Genomic DNA, 21,007 nt, shown 5'->3' with positions numbered 1-21,007 from the left:
AGGTGATATGCTCTATTTCCTCTTTTCCAAGGTGAGCAGCCACCTATAAGGGGCTATATTGCTTTACACCTACTCCAAGGGTAATACACGAGGCGCCGTTCACGGTCTTTTTTTCTATATTACCACAGGTTCCTGAAACAATAGAGGATGATAGAATAGAGGGAGGAGCTGCTGAGACAACATCACACTAACAATGAAAAGACTAAACAACTTCCTATCAGGGCATATAGATGAGCTGTTGCGACAACACTACACTGACAATAAGAGGACTACACAACTTCCTGTCAAGGATGAATCACGCAAAATCACACTGAAGATGATGCTGCAGAGGAAGGGAAATCTACCCATTTGTGGAAGTCACCAGGTAGAGATGAGGTAAGTCCAGCATTATAGGGTGGCATTATTCTTTAATATCTGCATTGTAGAACCACAGTATACAGATTTGCACAAATATATAATTCAAAATGATACATAGCAACACAGCTGTAATAATCCCTTCAATGGCCTCCAAAGAAAACAAAAAAACATAATCGGGATACAATGTGTCCATTCTATATTTCTTAAACAAACATTCTTCGTCTCATCCAAGTATTTTTGGACTTTTTTTTTCTGCAGGTGACAAGACTTGTTAAAATGTGAGTTTTAAAAATTATCTACAGCAGATGGAGATGACATCAATTTCAAGCATGTAGGTGGAAAATCTTTGCTGAAGTCATTAGCTTTCCCGTGTGTAACACTACCTGTGTTAAACAGGGGTAGATCTGTTTTCTTACTGCGATTTGATATTGAGAAACATCTTGAGCAGTAAGCTGTATTGCAGTCCTGGAAGTCTGTGTCACTGCTTTTAAATAAGACATGCAAGGCAGTCCATCAGATTTTTTCCGTGGAGAATGTTTTTCACATTTGAAAAAGGAGGAAAAAAAATATTCAGAAATGCTAATGGTTTTATCGACATGGAAAAAGAATGTAGTTTTTAGAAGGGATTTGTTTGTGATTTTATCTCTCATACGATTTAATATGTAGTGGGTTTAAGGAGCCAAAGCGAATATGTAACGGTAGATTTAATATGCGTTCATTAATCTATCACACAGCGGTCTGTTATATTCTTTCTATATTTTTCTTTCTCAATTTATATATGTGATTTTATTTCATTAAAGGGGTTGCACAAGATTAGAAAAGCATGGCTGCTCTCTTCTAGATATAGAGTTACTCTTGGCTGTGGGCTGTTAGGCTCAGCCCCATTTAAAGGGAACCTTTCATCATTTTTTTGCTGCCTAAACCATGAGTCATTGGATGCGGTCCATGGCAGCTGCTTCCTGTCCCACCAGCCTTGATCCATAGATGTCTTCATAAACCCAAATAGGCAGAGATCTATCACTCAAGTCTTGGCAGGGGAAGCCTCTGGTTACTGCCCTGTTGACTTGTGGTTCAGGCAGCATGAAAGTGATGACTTGCCGAGGCAAGTGCTCTCTATCACCCAAAGTGCAAGGAAAAGTGCAAACGTGTCACACTAAAAAAACGTGCGCAAAGGATGCGGTCTATCGCTGAGCCCTTCTCCGACAGGAGAGAAGCCCCTCAACAAACCAAACCCTTCACCTCCGGGCCAAAAGGCACCTGCAAGGATCCAGGTTCGATGCCCCTTTTCGCTGAAGCTACTAAGGGGCCGAAAATGCTCCTGGCTTCAACCTAGGTGTTAGCCAAGGTATCAGCCGAGGAGCCATATACTGGTGGCATCTTGACCAAAGCCAAGATGCCCAGGGGTTGCAGGGAGGTGAGGAACCTAATGGCCACACACACCTCCCCTAGACCGCCAGGAGGGACACCCAGAAGGGCTACCGCATCCTGACAATCCTGTGTACAAATAAAGACACAAACGTGGCACAGTGACAAACAAAAAAATAATAAATAAGTGGACGAGTGCAGATATACTGCCCGGCCATCCGGCTGGATCTATAAAAATTGCCCCGATCCTAGCCAGAAGGCCGGGTTACTAAGGGTGAGTGCCAAAGGTGAAGAGTATGGTGCAGTGCGTTCACTCAGTGAGTTAACACCCAGTGAGTTTCGGCACCTCAGGGTCACCACTTCCCGAGGCACAGAAGTACCTCGGCTCTACACCCCTCTACCTCATGGCGAGACACGGAGGAAGCAGGTCACATCAGGGCAGCCGTCGAGCTGATTCCTCAGAACCAGCCCCGGAACGCCACAGTACACCTGCCCCCTCCATGCAGCATCCATCCTACCTCAATGGCCAGACACTAAACCACTTATAAGAACAGATACTACACTTGATCTTAGCCAAAAGGCCGAGAAGCGACAATGGACAAGAGTGGAACTGCTTCTGGGAGAAAACAATCAAAACTTCCTAAGACCTGTTATAGGGAAAACGGACAGCAGCAGCACTCACGCCAAGCTCCTGTTACTGCCTGTAAGTGCTGATCAAAATGGTGTTTACCTTATTTTTCTAGATGCTGCTGTTTCTAATATATTGAAAAAAACGTATATGTTTTCAAGCATTCAAGGTATTCCCCAGCCCCAGCCCTAAGATGCACTGGTTCTTCTTCCCAGTCAGTCCCTGATTTACACCTTTTAATGAATATTCACACTCTTCCTCTTCTGCGCATAGCTGCTACAAGCGGAGATCCCGTGGATGCACGGTAATAGTCAGGAGATCTGTCGGTGCATGGGTGGGATCTTAGCATGTACAGTAGGAGCAATTAACCTATTACAAGAATATATTGTACTGTAAGGCCAAGTTCAAAGGTATCAGATTTTGCTGTGGAAATTTGGCACAACAAAAACTGGCAGCTTTTGTAGAAATTGGTCTTTGGCTACACCAAAATACACTCCAAGCTCCAATGACAACATTTACCAGATTTCCCTGCTCTCTGTGCACTAGGCTCGACCAATGGTACATTGACCTATGTTGTGTTGACACGTCAGGTGTACACATACTGTCAGGGAACCAGAGAGGCCACAGGAGTGCCTGAGGATCAGTAAGGTATGTATAGTATTTTTTTCTGGACTTATTTTTTGGTGGATTCTGCAAAAATTACGTGATCGAAAATCCATGACACAGCAAAATCCAAGACAAAAATATTTGATGGAATAAATTCATTCTTTAACACCGGAGTTTGCTCCAGCCAGTGTTCTGCAAATAACTGCTGGGTTACCTTTCATCAGTAAAGTCTGCTATATTCCTCGTCCGTCCACCATACTTTGGCTCCTCCTGCTGCTTCCTCTGTTGCAGTTTCATGCCATCCCCATACGGTGTGTGCTGCCTCTTATAGGGCCAGCATAAGCATCCAAACTGGTCCCTGACCAGTTGTCACTAAGAACCACCTATATCAGGCAGCTTGGCCCTCGCCAAGCTTCCTGGGCAATAAAATTTGACAGCATCCCAGTTAAAGTGTTTTCCATACATGTTTTCATTACAGTGTATAATCCAAGACTAGCTCCTCAACTTAAAGGGGTACTCCGCTGCTCAGCGTTTGGAACAAAATGTTCCGAATGCTTAAAGCCAGCTCCAGGAGCTTGTGACATCATAGCCATGCCAGTCATGACGTCTTGCCTTGCCCCCTCAATGCAGGTTTATGGGAGGGGGCCCCTCCCATAAAGTTGCATTGAGGGGACGGGGAATGACATCACGAGCTCCCAGCGCCGGCTCTAAGTGTTCGGAACATTTTGAGGCCAATATGGACCAAATCCTTTAGGGGTTAATTATTCAACGCTGTTCCCAACGGAACCCCACATCCTTATCCTGGGTGCTCCGTTGGGTGGAGGCAGTACCACAGATATGTTCCCCAGCTCCCAGATAGCGAAGATTCAGGATTGACCCGCTGAATGCAAAGAGTTAACCCGGATAAGGGACCTCCGAGATATGGACACCACCAAAACCTTGTTACAATGACATTTTAAGACATGGATATTAAAAAAAAATATGGTTTCCTTCCATTTTCTTTGTATTTTGCTTTTGTTTGATCACATCGTAAAAAAAATCCAATAATTGACCTGTTTGGATTACCGGACTTTTATTGTTGCGTATGAGGGAAAACAGTGGGATTAATAAATACTTCATTCAATGTGGTAAATCCCTTTAAGTTTTTCATAGAAGTCCGCAGGCATCTTTCCACAGGTGTTTTCCTTCCATGGGTCCTGCACACTGTATTAAGCCCTCGCTGCCTCTTATCACTCATGCGTTGCTTGGCAAAGTGTGGTTATTCTTGCAGATTTGACAGAGGAGTGAATGTAATCAGCCTATTCCTGGGGGTTTTGGAAAGCAGCTGGGTTCTGGCACATCGCATCGGCAGAATTGTTAACACAAGCAAAAAAAAAAACCATGGTAAAAAGAACCAGGCTTTTATATACACAGAAAAAAATCTTCACAAATCAAAACAGACAATCAAAGAAGTCTTGGTCGGATCTGCTACAAAAGCTTTTAGACAAGTTCTTGTAAAGCTCATTTGAATAATATCATCGGGTATGGAGCTGTTTTCTTTGAAACACTGGACAATGTAAATATCTCTTATTACTGTGTATCATTTGTTTTTATTTTGTTTCATTTTTTTCCTTCTTTTGTTCTTGGCAGTGGGTGTCTGCGGTGATGTAATCTACGAAGGGTTATGTGGCTGCTCTCCTTCTCAGCAAGGGGTACAGCAACCAAAGGGCACAGCAAACACTACGTATATTTAAGACGCATACAAAAAATATGTAGAACTTAACTACTAAATAGTCACATACCCTCAGATGTGTACTTACTTTGCCGCAGATTTTGAGGCAGATTAGCTCCATAAAAAACAGGGCTAATCCACAACATGGCAACCAGACATGGTTTCCACACAAACATCAATTGTGATCTGTGATCTCCTCCCCCCCCCCCCTTTTTGTTGGAAAAATTTGCGCCATTTAAATACAGTAGGATGTAATAAACAGGCATATTTGCATCAAGATGCTCATCAGACCCCTCTGATCACATTGCGTGTGTACAATGAGCACCCTAAGATAACCAGCATTTATCTTTACTAGGCAACCTGCCTGATTGAATAGTATGGGCGTCACTAATAGGTTGTAGGCAAGCATGGTGCACAGCACATTATCATGTCACTGCTTGTATATGCCTTATCTGTGTGCAATTTTTAATACTAGGCAACTACCCCCCTCATAAAAAGAAGGCGTGTGTGGTTGTTCATCAGTATTTTGAACCTGCGCAACCTCCCCTTGTACCTCACAATAGGTTTTGTAATTGCTTTTATCAGAAATGTTTCAGTATTTCATTCTGAAAAAGCCAAACAAACAACTGCCCCCCCTGCCTGCTTGGACACATACTAGTCCTGCTGTGTCCATGAGTCATCACCTATGTCATGGACACACTTCCTTGATTGACACCTGTGAGCGCAGGGCTAATCCTCCCACTGTCAGCTTGTGTCCCGCTACTGTCAGTGAGGACAAGCTGGGAGTTGTAGTTTTGCTAATGCTAGGGGAGATGTGAGCAGACAGCATACTGAGGGAGGGGGCGGAGACCTGCACAGTGAGGCCACGCCCCCTCCCTTTGAGAGGAATTCAGATTAGTGAGCTAAATTAAAAGTGTAATAAAAAGTAAATAAAGGTGCTAGACACATAAAAATTAGATGTACGAGGTCAGGATTAGGTACTGAGTGATATATTTAAAAAAAAATTTTTGTTGGATCTGACGGGTACGCTTTAATACCGTTAGATGCTGTGATTGGCATTGATCATAGTGTCTAAAGGGTTAATGATGGGCAGAGGCTGAATCGCAACGCCCATTTATTAGCGGTTAGTGTCCAGCTACTGACATCAGCAGTCATTTACCACCTATGAGAGTGCAGCTACTGTGTTTGCTTTATAGTTACTCAACGTACGTGTACACCCTGGTGCTTTAAAGGGGTTCTCTGGTGCTTAGACATCTTATCCCCTATCCAAAGGAGAGGGGATAAGATGCCTGATCGCGGGAGACCCGCCGCTGGGGACCCCCGTGATCTTGCACGTGGCACCCCGTTTATAATCAGTCCCCGGAGTGTGTTCGCTCCGGGTCTGATTACCGGCGACCACAGGGCCGACAGCGTGTGACGTCACGCCTCTGCCCCCGTGTGATGTCACGCTCCGCCCCTCAATGTAAGCCTATGGGAGGGGGCGTGACAGCTATCACGCCGCCGGCCCTGTGGTCGCCGGTAATCAGATCCGGAGCAAACACGCTCCGGGGACTGATTACAAACTGGGTGCCGCGTGCAAGATCACGGGGGTCCCCAGCGGCGGGACTCCCGCGATTAGGCATCTTATCCCCTATCCTTTGGATGGGGATAAGATGTCTAAGCACCAGAGAACCCCTTTAAGTCCCAGATGGCTGGGGCGTAATGTACTCCCGATGTCGTCTAGGGGTTAAAACATGCAGATTTATTCTATGCATATTTTCTCACATGGTGTGCCCCAAATTGTGCAAGATTGACAAACCGCTTACAAAAAATGAGTTTCAAGCAAGCAGAATTCATTTTTTGATTAGGATAAATCATTTTAATTATCAACTAATTGTGAAAATATTAAATAATTAACTTTTCACACTTTAATTATTTCCCCAGTAAGTTATAACTAGACACAAGAGGTGACCACCATGGAATTCACCTGGGCCACTCGGAGCCTGATCTTGGGTATCAATAGATTTGAAAACACCATTGGATACAGGGCAATCAAGGCTACAAGGCGACATAACAAACTCACGCTCACTTCCCCAACCTTATAAGTTTAACCAATTGTTTCAAGTAAAAGTAACATTGCCATACAACACCATTGTTTCTGCAAATTTCACCAAGTATTACATAAGAACCAACTTATTATATTCTGTGTGATAAAATAAAGAACCCTTCAAAATGCTGTGGACGTGAGACTCTCTCTTATCTAGGAAGTGACAATATTTAATATAAGCAGGATACAACAATTTATTTTGCTTCAGTCATTTAGCATTACCCTTTCACCCCCTGGTATTTGTTGCTAGTCCTGTCACTCATCAGTTTTAGAAACAAACTCAAAACTTGAGCAACATTCACATAGAAACCCTGTATAAAGAAAGAATCCAGCGTGCAATTCATAAATCATCTCCACAACTACAACACAAAATTAATGGGTTTCCCTTTAAGGTAAATAAACTTGGGGTTTCTAATGAAAGAAAAGCTAAGGGATATCTTCACGCGTTGGTCAGTAACATGCTTTCTGTAGGGGACTCTGCATCTGGCTTGGTGTAGGATGTATGGGAAGATATTTCATCTTCTCGCACACGGTTGGCCTTTCACCCAAGATTTTCTTTGGAATTAACTAAATTTATGGGCTTTTTCTTCAGCCACTGATTTGAGACACTAATTTACTGCATGGAAACAACAAAAAACTGTCCTGACACCAAACACTGCGTGATCATAAAGGAACAGTAAAAAAAAGAAAAGCTCAAAGAAAAACCTTGATTTGATTTCTTCTCGTCCTTATAATCCATTGTTTCCACATGTCTTCTCTGCACAAGTTTGGGCTGTTAGTAACAGCCTAGGTAACCACAATCTTGTTCTTCAGATTCAGTAAAATTAAAGGGGTTATCCAGGAAAAAACTTAATTTTTTATATATCAACTGGCTCCAGAAAGTTAAACAGATTTGTAAATTACTTCTATTAAAAAATCTTAATCCTTTCAGTACTTATGAGCATCTGAAGTTAAGGTTGTTCTTTTCTGTCTAAGTGCTCTCTGATGACACGTGTCTCGGGAAACGCCCAGTTTCGAAGAGGTTTGCTATGGGGATTTGCTTCTAAACTGGGCGTTTCCCGAGACACGTGTCATCAGAGAGCACTTAGACAGAAAAGAACAACCTTAACTTCAGAAGCTCATAAGTACTGAAAGGGTTAAAAAAAAAATAATAGAAGTAATTTAAAAATCTGTTTAACTTTCTGGAGCCAGTTGATATATAAAAAAAAAGTTTTTTTCCTGGATAACCCCTTTAACTAGAGGAAGCTTTACATCCTTTCATCTACAAAATTATGTAGGAACAGATCGTACTCTAGAAACGGTGTAGGCACAGATAGTACTGCCTTGCTGGAAACCATAAAAACACGGGTAATACATCATGTAGGCACAGACAGCACTGGCCACCCTGTCCCTCTATATAAACGGTGTAGGCTCAGATGGTACTGCCACACTCCCCTTCTCAATAAACGGTATAGGCTCAGATAGTACTGCCTTGCTGTAAACCATGAAAACACAGATAGTACTGCCTTATTACACTTAGTACATCATGTAGGCAGCACTGCCACACTGTCCCTCTATATAAATGGTGTAGGCACATATAGCCCTGCTGCTGATATGTACAGTAAATGGGTTATCCAAAATGTTAGTTATACTCAGCACCACCATTGACCATCCTGCTCTTTGAAGAGACTAAGGAGTTCTGGTTTAGGCTGCAGCCTCTTTATTGCTTTCATACAGTTTTTCTGTGTTTTTACAAGCTCACTCAATACCAAGATGTGATAGTGGCAGTGTCTAATTAAAGTAAAAGAATATACCTACAATAACTAGCACAGCCTCTGCTTCTCCCTAAAAATTATTCAGGCATAAATAGTATTGCCTCCCTGTTAACCATGTGGATAAATGTAAAGTTATGCATCTGGGTACTAAAAATCTGCATGCAACGTATGTCTTGGGGGGGGGGGGGGGGGGGTAGTTAAACTGGGAGAGTCACTGGTAGAGAAGGATCAGGTGACTTGTAGATCACAGACTACAGAATAGCACAATGTCGGGCAGCTGCTTCTAAGGCCGGCAGAATATTGTCCTGAATCAAAAGAGGCATGTACTCGAGGTAAAGGGGCATAATACTACCCCTTTATAAAGCATTGGTACAGTCTATAGTGTATAATACTCCCCCTTTATAAAGCATTGGTACAGTCTATAGTCTATAATACTCCCCCTTTATAAAGCATTGGTACGGCCTCATCTGGAATAAGCTGTTCAGTTTTGGTCACCAGTTCATAAAAGGGACATTGTGGAGCTGGAGAAGGTGCAGAAACGCACGACTAAACTAATATGGGGCATGGAATATCTCAGCTATGAGGAAAGATTAAAAGAATTACATTTGTTTAGTCTCGAGAAGAGACGTTTAAGGGGGATATGATCAACATATATAAGTATATAAATGGCCGATACAAAAATTATGGGGAAAAGCTGTTCCGGGTTAAACCCCTCTCAACTGACAAGGGGTCACTCCCTCCGTCTGGAGAAGAAAAAGTTTGGTCTCAAGGGGCGACACGCCTTCTTTACCATAAGAACTGAGAATTTATGGAACAGTCTACCTCAGGAACTGGTCACAGCAGAAACAGTTGGAAGCTTTAAAACAGGGATAGATACATTCCTAGAACAAAATAACATTAATGCTTATGCAGAAATATAAAATTACATCCCTTCCCCTTCATTCAACCATAACCCTTCCCTTCAATTCCTTGGTTGAACTTGATGGACATATGTCTTTTTTCGACCATACTAACTATGTAACTATGTAACCATGTAAACACAGACAGGATTGCTCTTCTATCTCCCTCAGTAAATGACTTGTTATGGGCAGAACACCAGTTACAGAACTTGCAAGGGCTCACAGGGGGACCTATAGAGTTAGCCAGCCACAAAGCCACCTGTTACCTCAGTAGAGACTTTGCCCAAGGGACTGCTTCCCTCAGCTGCCCTGGACTACTCCACCTATCCTCCTTGTGGACACCACATTGCTGGATCTCTCTGTAAATCATTTAGGGACAGATAGTACTGGCTCCTTGTCTCTCCCCATTAATCACAAGGCGAATGCAGTACTGCCTTCCTGTGTCTTTCAGAGTTGGGGGCTCATACTGCATTCCCAAAAAACAGGAGTGCTGTCTGTATAAAATGCAGCCCCTCTTATCCCTTGTAAGTACGTATTTACATAATTGGAGTCCGAGTGTTTGCAATTTCTTCAGATGTTTATTCGGATTCAGTCCCACAATGGGGGCACATGCATGAGATTGGGGAAATTAGACTGTGAGCCAAGCTGGGCACAGAAAACAATGTGAGATCGTTGTCTTTACAATGCAGTTTTGCTGTGGTTATAAACAGACATCATAAAGGAAGCTATAAGGTAGGTGCCATTGTCAGACGCGCAGCGCAGGCTTGAATTCTAAATATCCTAAATAAGCCTAAATAGCGAAGGTGTTGATAAAGTTAATGAACTGTTGATAAAATACAGCTTGCACGTTCTTCAATGGCTCATTCATAGCTTGCATGTTCTTCATTTGCTGCTACAATGCAATTGTCTTTCATTTCTCAGATTTGGCCCATAAGACAATGACACATTAAAGGCTATGAGCATAGTCACAACTTTTTTTTCTATTGTTCCTGCACCTCTTGCTATTGTATTTTGCAGCCCAGAGGGAATTTCCCTCTATAGTACAGAGCTTGTGGGCTGGCTGGGCCTTGTGGTGCCACAGCCAGTCATATGGGCTTGAGGGCCTCTGTAGGTTGATGCCATGCTCCATGGACTTCAACAGCGTTGAGGGGAGCCAGGCAGTAGTGGTGTAGGTGGTAGTTTCCCCCAAGGGCACACCCTGATATAGTACCAAGTAATCACGCCACACTCTGATAAAGGGACAATAACTCTCAGTCTCTTTACTGAAGAATATTCTTTCACAACAGTAAGGCACAGGCTTGGTATTTGTAAAATTCCAACAATTGGTTGCAAACATCTGGAGCGCAGGGATGTCCTTGGGGAAAATGCAGAACTGCAGAATGTAAGCTTCAATGACCATGGTGGGGTGTGGGTTGTAAGTATAGATGGCAGTTTTGCAGCCACAAAGATACTAGGCCTAGCCTGAAGCCCTCTAGGATCCTAGTGCAACAATGAGGCACTTGTAGATCTTGCTCTCTCTCTGCTTTTGTCTCTTTTCCCTCCAAATAATCTAAATTTGGCAGATGTTATTAACCCTTTGTGATCGTGACGCCAGGGCGTGGTTTACCTAAGTCACCACCCAAGTAATATCCAATTATTCCTGGACCAGGCACGGGGCAAATTATCATTCCAACGCAAGGTTACGGCACAATGGCTCTTTACTGAGGCAGAAAAGGTGTTACAGTCTATACAGTTCAGTTCAGCACCAAGGAGATGCAGGGTGAACTTAGGGAAGCTTATCAGCTTGCTGGGACTTGTAGTTGTAATTGACTTGACTGAGGCAAACATGCTTGGATTAAGTAATTGACAGACTTGACTATCTTGACTGGACTTGGACTTCTGTAGTTTCCCCACTAGTTTAGTTCCTACCTTGCAGCTTTGACTTTCACTACAGGTGCTGGGGTTACCTTGCAGTAGAAGCGTGGTTGCAGGACTAGGCCTTAGGCCTCCTTCTGGATCACACAGACTCCTCAGCTCTTCACTTCACTGCACCTCAGCAGAATCTAAGACTAGCTGAACCATGACCTCACTATATAAGGGGGACAGTTTAGAGAGATCCCATTGGTCACAGACAAGCCACCTGAGTGAACACTAATTGAAGGTCCTTAGTAACACAGATTTAAGGTAACAGTGCATATAAAATGCATTATATTAACTCTTATGGAACAATACATTAATAATATATTTCTTAATGTAATAAAGAGAGTTCTAGGGAGGGGGGACTCATGAGATTGAGCTGGATCTGCCAGACAGGATAGGCAGGAGTACAGAAGAATTCATGACTCTGTACTGGGTCACCACAAATATATTCCCTAAGATTATGTCCTCAGTTCACTGCCGAGTACAGGTATTTATGGGGTTCAAGGCCTAACTCTTTGGATAGAGAGGAGATTGGGTGCTCTTCTCTCCTCCTTACGTTAACTCTCCCCATCAAACTACCTTCCTCCAACCAGATGGGCTCCTCCCACCTTCCAGATCATTCCGTATAGAAGTGTATAGTACAGCATTGTTAAATCATGCCCCTTGCTTGCAGCATAGCACCAGTAGGCCGAAGCATAATACAACAAGGTGCATATATATAATAAACAGTAAAACAATGGTTCCATCACAAAATAAACTTCACAGTTTCAAAAAAAAAAAAAGAGGGCAATGTCCTACAACCAAGACAATGTACTTAGAACAACACGCAGTTGGTCATTGCACTAAGCTACTCTGGTTGATGTTTGAAAAACTAAGGTGGTCAAAAAGAAAATGACTACAGAATCAGTCTATGATTAAGACAAAGAGTCCATTGGTAGTCTGTCACTATGAAGGATTATAGGTCTTAAATGAGTTATCCAGGATTAGAAAAAAAGAGCCGATTTATTTCAAAAACACAACCGCACCTGTCCTCAGGCTGTGTGTGGTATTGCACCTCAATTCTATTGAATTGAATGGAGTCAAGTTGTAATAACACAAAGAACCTAAAGACAGGTGTGTGCTGTCTTTCTGGATTACACCTTGAACTTTTTCTTGAAGTTTTTCACTTACCGTAGGTTACAGGAAAAAAAGAGCAACTATAGCCTTAATTATAGTTCAGTATTATATAAGTATATAACACCGGACTAAAAAAGAAGGGGAAGCTGACTGTAATGAGGAGAACCGGGTCCTGAGTTCAGGGTAAAATTTTCCTGTGTTCTTCGTAGCATCATGCATTGCTGTGAAGATGCCTGGTCCTATCAGCGGGTTTGGACCTAGAGCCACATCTGCTCTCATCGTCCACGCCCATCCCAGTTGCACATGAATACCTTGCTAGTCTGCTCAGACTTTGCTTGTGTTCAGTTAATCTGCACTAGCTTTCACACAGTTCCTTGTTTGTTCTAATCTTTGTATTTTGACCCCGTATGTTTACTCTCTGCTTAGTGATTTGGTACCTATGCTGCTATCTCTGTTTGGACCCAGCTTCTTAAACTACTCTATTTGTTCTGTGCCTGTTAACACCTTGTATCCTGACCTGTTTCCCTGACCTCCGTGCAGCTTTGTTTATTGTTTTAGACCGTATTACACCCCTTCACTTTATTCCAGCACAGGGACGGTTGTCCAGTTATTGATCCGCTGTCTAGGGGGGGATATGCAAGTAGGCAGGGAAAGTGGCTCTGGACCCAATGTGAGGGGTATTCGTGATAGCATGTTAACATATTTAAAAGAAAATCAGTTGCAAATGGCAAATGTGGACCTTTTCTTCTTTAACTCTATATAAGGACTCTTGTGACAGATTGCAATTATATATATATATATATATATATATATATATATATATACATATATATATGTGTCAGTCCATAGAAAGCAGCACATCCAGATAAGTGAGGTGGGTGCAGGCACAATAGAGCCTCGGTGCTCCGGTTCTTCTTAAGTAGATAATGGATATAGGCAGCACACCAAAGTAGTAAAGTAAAAAAAACTGTGGTTTTATTCCATGATGTGAGATACAACGTTTCGGCGATCTCTCACCGCCATTTTCAAGTCACTTGAAAATGGCGGTGAGAGATTGCTGAAACATTGTATCTCACATCATGGAATAAAACCACAGTTTTTTTTACTTTACTACTTTGGTGTGCTGCCTATATCCATTATCTATATTTATATATGGAGAGAGAGAGAAAGAGAGAGAGCGCTATCCTCTACATTAGCCGACTTATTTTTAGGCCAAATCTCAATGAAACTGTAAAAAGCTCTTGTGAACTTTGGGCATGCTAAAACCAAATAGCCTCAAAGGCTTGCAATCTCAGTCTAGTCACATGGCCACTAGATCATATTTTTTTCTGAATTCACTATGTAAAGCAGCTGGTGATGGGACAAGAGTGAAAACATCCTTTAGTCGAAAACTGTCACGGTCAAGAGAGCCATATGTTGCCCCTAGGGTAAACCTGCTGTCCACATGGTGCGCGCACTCTTTTATTTATTCCATCTATGAGCTCATGTGATACAATGTACCAGCATATAATGAGGAGCATGAACTTCCTCTGCCTCCTATTACCCATGGGGATTTTGTGTCGCACACTGGGAGGGAGCGGAGAAAAAGGGAACAAGATGCCTTCTACTAGTTCGGATCCCTGCAAATTGTTAAGTCTAAATACCAGTCAAGACATCAAAAGGTTTTCCATGATCAGTCTAAGCAATAAAGACACGGCGAGGCTGCCGAGCAGAAGCCACCAGTCGTGAACTTGCAAGGAGAGTCTACTAACCTATTCCCATGGGTTCCTGGCCGACCATCGCTATTGTCTGCGTTCATTTAATTAATGCATATTTATGCCATTTTTTATTTTTTATATACGCCCATCCATCCCCAATTGCATGCACATGTTATTCTAGCTAGTTCGCCTCATTTTATACTCTTCTTCCAATAAAGCAGCTCCATAGATTGTAATTTAAATAATAATTTTTAGCATGAAGATAGAGATTTTCTTTTGTGTGTGTGCGCGTTGCGTGGCCTCCGATTTAAAGTTTTTTTTTTTTTTGCCTGCTTCTCACATGTGAACTGTAAACAGACTGACAGATGGAATTCTTTTGTATAAACAGTTTCAGATACGCTCTTCTTCCACGGTCCTGTCAGTTGTTTATAGATTCGGAAAGCCGCAGATATGCCTACGAGTAAGGAAAATCAGCGTTTCTGCCAAACATTTGCACAACAGCTACGCCGAGCGTGTACCCGCAGCGCATAGTGTTTGCTGATAAAAGACAGTTCCCTTAATGGGTAATGGGGGAAAGAAAACAAAACGTACTGTACGATCAATGGGAGATCCCTTCGTACTCGTTGCCACACACGTCCCAATTAATTCTTTCATCAACTGACAAGAGCTATTTGTAGGAAGTGTTGACGCTTACGGGCTGATGTTATGCAAACTCCCCGGTTCTACTGTAGAGATAAAATAAGAGAGATTTATCATGCATTTATTAGAATATCCTTCAGTCCGCACAGGAAGAAGACCCCATGTGCATTTCTTTACTCCCTATTTCTTGCAAAGAAATATTTACGTTAGATGTTTCCGCAGTTCAGTCAACAACTCATCAGTTTTTGGGGGGCTTTTTCTTAGAATAAGTTATGCAAGTGCTTATGCCTTATTATAGTGTTTCCCAACCAGAGTGCCTCCAGCTGTTGTACAACTCCAACTCCCAGCATGCCCGGACAGCCAACGGCTGTCCGGGCATGCCGGGAGTTGTAGTTGTGCAACAGCTGGAGGCACCCTGGTTGGGAAACACTGAATTATGTGCAGGATCCCTGTTCATAACAAGAGTTTAAATTGTGACCTGACAACTGTCAAGGTAGATTCATTCTATAGGTCAAATATCTAAGACACAAGAACGCATTAAAGATGGCTAATGGGGTACTACACTGGAAAAAAAAAAAATAATTAATCACCCGATGCCAGAAAGTTAAACAGATTTGTAAATTACTTCTATTAAAAAAATCTTAACCCTTCCAGTACTTATCAGCTGCTGTATGCTTCACAGGAAGTTCTTTTCTTTTTTTTTTAAATTTCCTTTCCAGTCTGACCACAGTGCTCTCTGCTGACACCTCTGTCCATGTCAGGAACTGTCCAGAGCAGGAGAGGTATGTTATGGGGATTTGCTTCTACTCTGGACAGTTCCTGACATGGACAGAGGTGTCAGCAGAGAGCACTGTGGTCAGACAGAAAGGAATTAAAGAGGTATTCCAGGAAAAAACTTTTTTTTTTTATCTACAACTGGCTCCAGAAAGTTAAACAGATTTGTAAATTACTTCTATTAAAAAATCTTAATCCTTTCAGTACTTATGAGCTTCTGAAGTTAAGGCTGTTCTTTTCTGTCTCGTTTAGAAGCAAATCCCCATAGCAAACCTCTTCTAAACTGGGCGTTTCCCGAGACAGGTGTCATCAGAGAGGATTTAGACAGAAAAGAACAACCTTAACTTCAGAAGCTCATAAGTACTGAAAGGATTAAGATTTTTTAATAGAAGTAATTTAGAAATCTGTTTAACTTTCTGGAGCCAGTTGATATATATAAGTTTTTTTTACTGGAAAACCCCTTTAAAAAAGAAAAGAACTTCATGTAAAGCATACAGCAGCTGATAAGTACTGGAAGGATTAAGATTTTTAAATAGAAGTGATTCACAAATCCGTTTAACTTTCTGGCACCAGTTGATTTAAAAAAAAAAAATGTTTTCCAGCGGAGTACCCCTTAAGTATGAACAAATACTAAAATCTACTGAGTATCTGGGATTAATAAAATGGCACAAGTACCGTCTAACATAGTGGCGATCTACCAGTATATGCTGTCGATTTCTCTGGTGAAACATTATTATATGCTGGCTAAATTCTACAGCACTGTGCCAAACTGTTAAAAAGGCTTGTAAGGTTTAGAAGATCCTCTAAAGGATACAGATTATACATTTTACAGAAATCCAATTGATCTGTTTAGGCCCCATGTAATGCTTTATTCTACCTGTGGTGGTGCTGCAGGGAACTGTTCACTTGCTGCCAGCTTTCCCCAGTATAAAACAAATAATTTTAGGCGGTGGGGTCCCATCAGTGGAACACAGTGTGATCTTTTTTTATTACTAGGGGACCTTTTTAAAAAGTAGGGATTGTCCAAAGCAGAGATCCCCTAACCAACTTAAAGGGGTACTCCACTTGATAACATTTTTTTTTAATCAACTGGTGCCAGAAAGTTAAACAGATTTGTAAATTACTTCTATTTAAAAATCTTAATCCTTCCACTACTTATCAGCTGCTGTATGTTCCAGAGGAAATTATTTTCTTTTTGAATTTCCTTTCTGTCTGACCACAGTGCTCTCTGCTGACACCTCTGTCCATGTCAGGAACTGTCCAGACCAGGAGGGGTTTGCTATGGGGAATTGTGCCTGCTCTTGACAGTTCCTAACATAGGCAAAGGTGTCAGCAAAGAGCACAGTGGTAAGACAGAAAGGAAATTCAAAAAGAAAAGAACTTCCTGTTGAGCATATAGCAGCTGATAAGTACTGTAAGGATTAAGATTTTTAAACAGAAGTAATTTACAAATCAGTTTTAAATTTCTGGCACCAGTTGATAAAAAAAAAAAAAAAACGTTTTCCAAATCAACAACAAAATATTTTGCACTAGAGTGCATCAGAAAGTTTTGTATCCAACTCTGCACAACAAGTAGCCCAGAGGGGCTATATGTACTTAAAGGGGTTCTCCGGTGCTGAGGACCCCCGTGATATTGCACACGGCACCCCGTTTGTAATCAGTCCCCGGAGCGCGTTCGTACTGTCGGTCACGGGGCCGGCGGAGTGTGATGTCACGCCTCTGCCCCCGTGTGACCTCACGCTCCGCCCCTCAATGCAAGTCTATGGGAGGGGGCGTGACAGCTATCACGCTCCCTCCCGTAGGCTTGCATTGAGGGGCGGAGCTTGAAGTCACACGGGGGCGGAGGCATGACGTCACACGCAGTCGGCCCTGTGGTCGCCGGTAATCAGACCCGGAGCGAACACGCTCCGGGGACTGATTACAAATGGGGTGCCGCGTGCAAGATCACGGGGTCCCCACCAGCGGGACTCCCGCGATCAGGCATCTTATCCCCTATCCTTTGGATAGGGGATAAAATGTCTAAGCACCGGAGTACCCCTTTAAATTCCCATGTACCTATAACATAATTCATAAGTTATTAGAAAATTACAAAATAACAATGGGTGTGGGAAATAGTCATCTAGAGTGGTACTCCGGGGGAAAACATTTTTTTTTAATCACCTGGTGCCAGAAAGTTAAAGAGATTTGTAAATGATAAGTAAATAGATATGGGTAGCTCACAGAAAAATTATACGAGGTTAACTGAGATATTCTCACACCCAAAGAGAATCAATGAAGAAAAGGTTATGCAAAAAATGGATTACTCAGTCCTCAGCATAACCACTCCAAAAAAGACTGTACAGTGGATATGTGGTCTAGTATGGAAAAGAATTGTAAACTTCAAGACCAATATAATAATTAAAATAGTTTAATACTAAAAGATTAGACAATTAAACAATGCTAAAATTGTGGAAAATAAATCAAAAGAAATGCAGCTGCAGGGCCCTACGGCTGCATATTAATTTAAATAGAGATTATTGTGTAAATGTTATCACCTTGGAGAGTATAACTATATGGATAATAGTATTTTCACTATAATCGATCATGTAAACAGTGTTTGAGTATGCATATGCTACACAATGTAACATAATAAAAATGTAACAGAAAAAATAGCAATATGTCTAGATGAATAGTTCAAACAACTGTAGCAGTGATAGACCTGTAAAAAAGTAATGTCCTCTGTAGATATCAGTGTCCGTTCCGGAGGGATAGAAATAAAATTAAATAAATAATGAATATAATGTCCAGCAATGTGGATTCTGTGCTGGGGATATTGAGCACCTGTGGCAAGATGGCAAATAACTGGAAGTGTGGCCGGAAGGACCTGCTGTGCCGGGATGTAAAGTAAGACACAGGCTCTGATGTGCCACTCACCCACTCTGCCATGGAACCGATCAGCGGTGATGACTCGGGCTCCGAATTCCCCAGATCTCATGGGGATGAGATCTCTTCGATTGATCATCTGTGGGGTGTGCTAGGGAAACATGACCCCACTTTAAAATTAAGATTTACAGGACCTTCCCCTTATGTCTTGATACCACAGAACACCTCAGAGGTCTATACAGTTCAAGTCTTGATGGATCAGAGGAGGACCTACACAATATTAGGCAGGTAATTTTACTATTATGACTGATCTCTGAATTTTGACTTCTTTATTCATTATATCTTATCTAGACAGCTTCATGCATTGGAATAGGCACAAATATCTTCTAACACATCTCAAAAATACACCGCTGCTGTTTTTGGTTACAAAAATGAAACAAACATTTTGGCTATGTTAAAGGAGTAGTCCAGTGGTGAATCCAGTGGTGAACAACTTATCCCCTATCCTAAGGATAGGGGATAAGTTTGAGATCGCGGGGGGTCCGACCGCTGGGGCCCCCTGCGATCTCCTGTACGGTGCCCTGACAGACCGCGGGAAGGGGGCGTGTCGACCTCCGCACGAAGCGGCGGCCGACAAGCCCCCTCAATACAACTCTATGGCAGAGCCGAAGCGCTGCCTTTGGCAATCTCCGGCTCTGCCATAGAGATGTATTGAGGGGGCGTGTCGGCCGCCGCTTCATGCGGAGGTCGACACCCGCTATCTGGCCGGAGAGCCTGGCCCCCGTACAGAGAGATCGCAGGGGGCTCCAGCGGTCAGACCCCCCCGCGATCTCAAACTTATCCCCTATCCTTAGGATAGGGGATACGTTTTTCACCACTGGACTACCCCTTTAACAGTCTACATTTAAATGCATTTTCCTGCATAACCTTTGTGTTATTACAAGTTATGTAAAGGTTCTAGGTCTTAAAAGTGTATTCTTCTCCCTTGTGGTTTAACAAATGTATTTTGTTTATTATACCTCAAGTATTTCAGAGTTTTTTTCTTTGCAGGAGAAGCCATAAAGAATAAAAGACAAACAGTGCCAGCATGGACTGGCCCATAGTCAGTCTACAACACTGACCTCACTCAATGAAAACCTACTTAAGAAGACGACCGTGACGGCCATATCGAAAGCAATAATATGGGTGTGCTTCAAGCAGACAGACTATAGAGCCAAGATGACCCGGCTTGCATGGATCACACAACATCTTGACATTAAAGTAACTTCACAAAGGATTACAAGACTCGACCACACTGTTAAAAACATCTATTCCTCCCTGGTTTTTGACTGTTTTTGCTATTTTAGCATACATTCTGGAGAGCCACTAGAACAGCAGAAATCTGCTACAGCCCAATTATGAGAAATTCCTCCTAGCAAAGTTTCCTTTAAAAGCTTCTGTCGTTCTGTCCGAGGTTGTATCTGTTCATTGTTACTAATGCTTCATGCTATGAAGATGATGATTTAATGGCATTTCGCTTGCACTTTACATACCCGCTTGCTGTAAAACATTTCACTTTAACCACTCAAGTAGGAACAAAAATATTTGAAGTCCCTGAAGTTTAGTAGCTGAAGAATTTCCACCAGTAATATTGGTATGGGGCTTTGTAATTCCCACAGAAATGGTGCATTACTGAGGCCTTGTGCACAGGGAGTTGAATACCACTGAATAAATGCAAGCTCCTCTTTGTCAATCTGTCTTTCACTTTGTTTTCTAGCTCTTCTTGCCAACTTTACAGACTACGCCCAGTTTCACACTGCATTTTTTCACATCCATATTGCAGGAGCATGTCGCATAGGTCCCTATAATGCTTTCAGTTCCAGTCATTAGACCCACAGACAGGTTCATGAATACAAAATACATCCTTATCCCACTCATTTCAAAATGGCTCAAATAAGCTAATAAAAAGTAAATAATTATTTTGCATTTAAAAGGCAACCCTAACCAGTGTCATTGCACATTACAACACAGAGTCCAGGGAAACACATGTAGGACACATTTAGTTCTTGGCCTGTGAACTTTAATGAGCCAGTGCACTAGTTATTGATGCGCAATGATGCACTTCCCCTTTATATAGGTACTTTGACATCAGGTAAGTAAACATAAAAATGCTGCAGAAACATATAGCTTCTAAAACTGAGAATGTTGGCATCCTGATAAATAATCTGGGTGTAATGGTGGAGGAGGATGAGGAAAAGGCCAATCAACTAAATGCCTTCTTCTCTACTGTAGTCACACAGGGATATAAAATGCCGGATGATTAAGGATAATGTAAATTCTACAGATAATCTCACCTGTTTAATCCAACAAGAAGTGCAGCACAAATCACCAGGCCCAGATGAAATCCACCCCAGAATTTTGCAGGAATAAAGGACCATGCTAGACAGACCCTTATTCCTTATATTTAAAGATTCTATAATGACAGGGATTGTTCCACATGACTGGCGCTTGGCAAATGTGGTACCAATAATCAAAAAGGGGTCAAAAAGGGTTCCTGGAAACTATAGGCCTGTAAATGTAACATCTCTTGAGGGTAAGATTTCTGAGGGTTTTCCATGAGATGCTATTCTGGGGT

The 21,007-nt window shown here is 42.2% G+C and overlaps 1 pseudogene; it reads right to left on the bottom strand.

Moving 5' to 3' along the window:
• Positions 1–2,224: 2,224 nt before the first annotated feature.
• On the bottom strand, positions 2,225–2,315 carry LOC130296071 (U2 spliceosomal RNA; annotated as a pseudogene).
• Positions 2,316–21,007: the final 18,692 nt, after the last annotated feature.

The sequence above is a fragment of the Hyla sarda genome, chromosome 11 (assembly GCF_029499605.1).
Source record: "Hyla sarda isolate aHylSar1 chromosome 11, aHylSar1.hap1, whole genome shotgun sequence".
Lineage (NCBI taxonomy): Eukaryota > Metazoa > Chordata > Amphibia > Anura > Hylidae > Hyla > Hyla sarda.
Note: the sequence above shows the minus strand (reverse complement) of the source record. Positions and strands in the feature narration are given on the sequence as shown.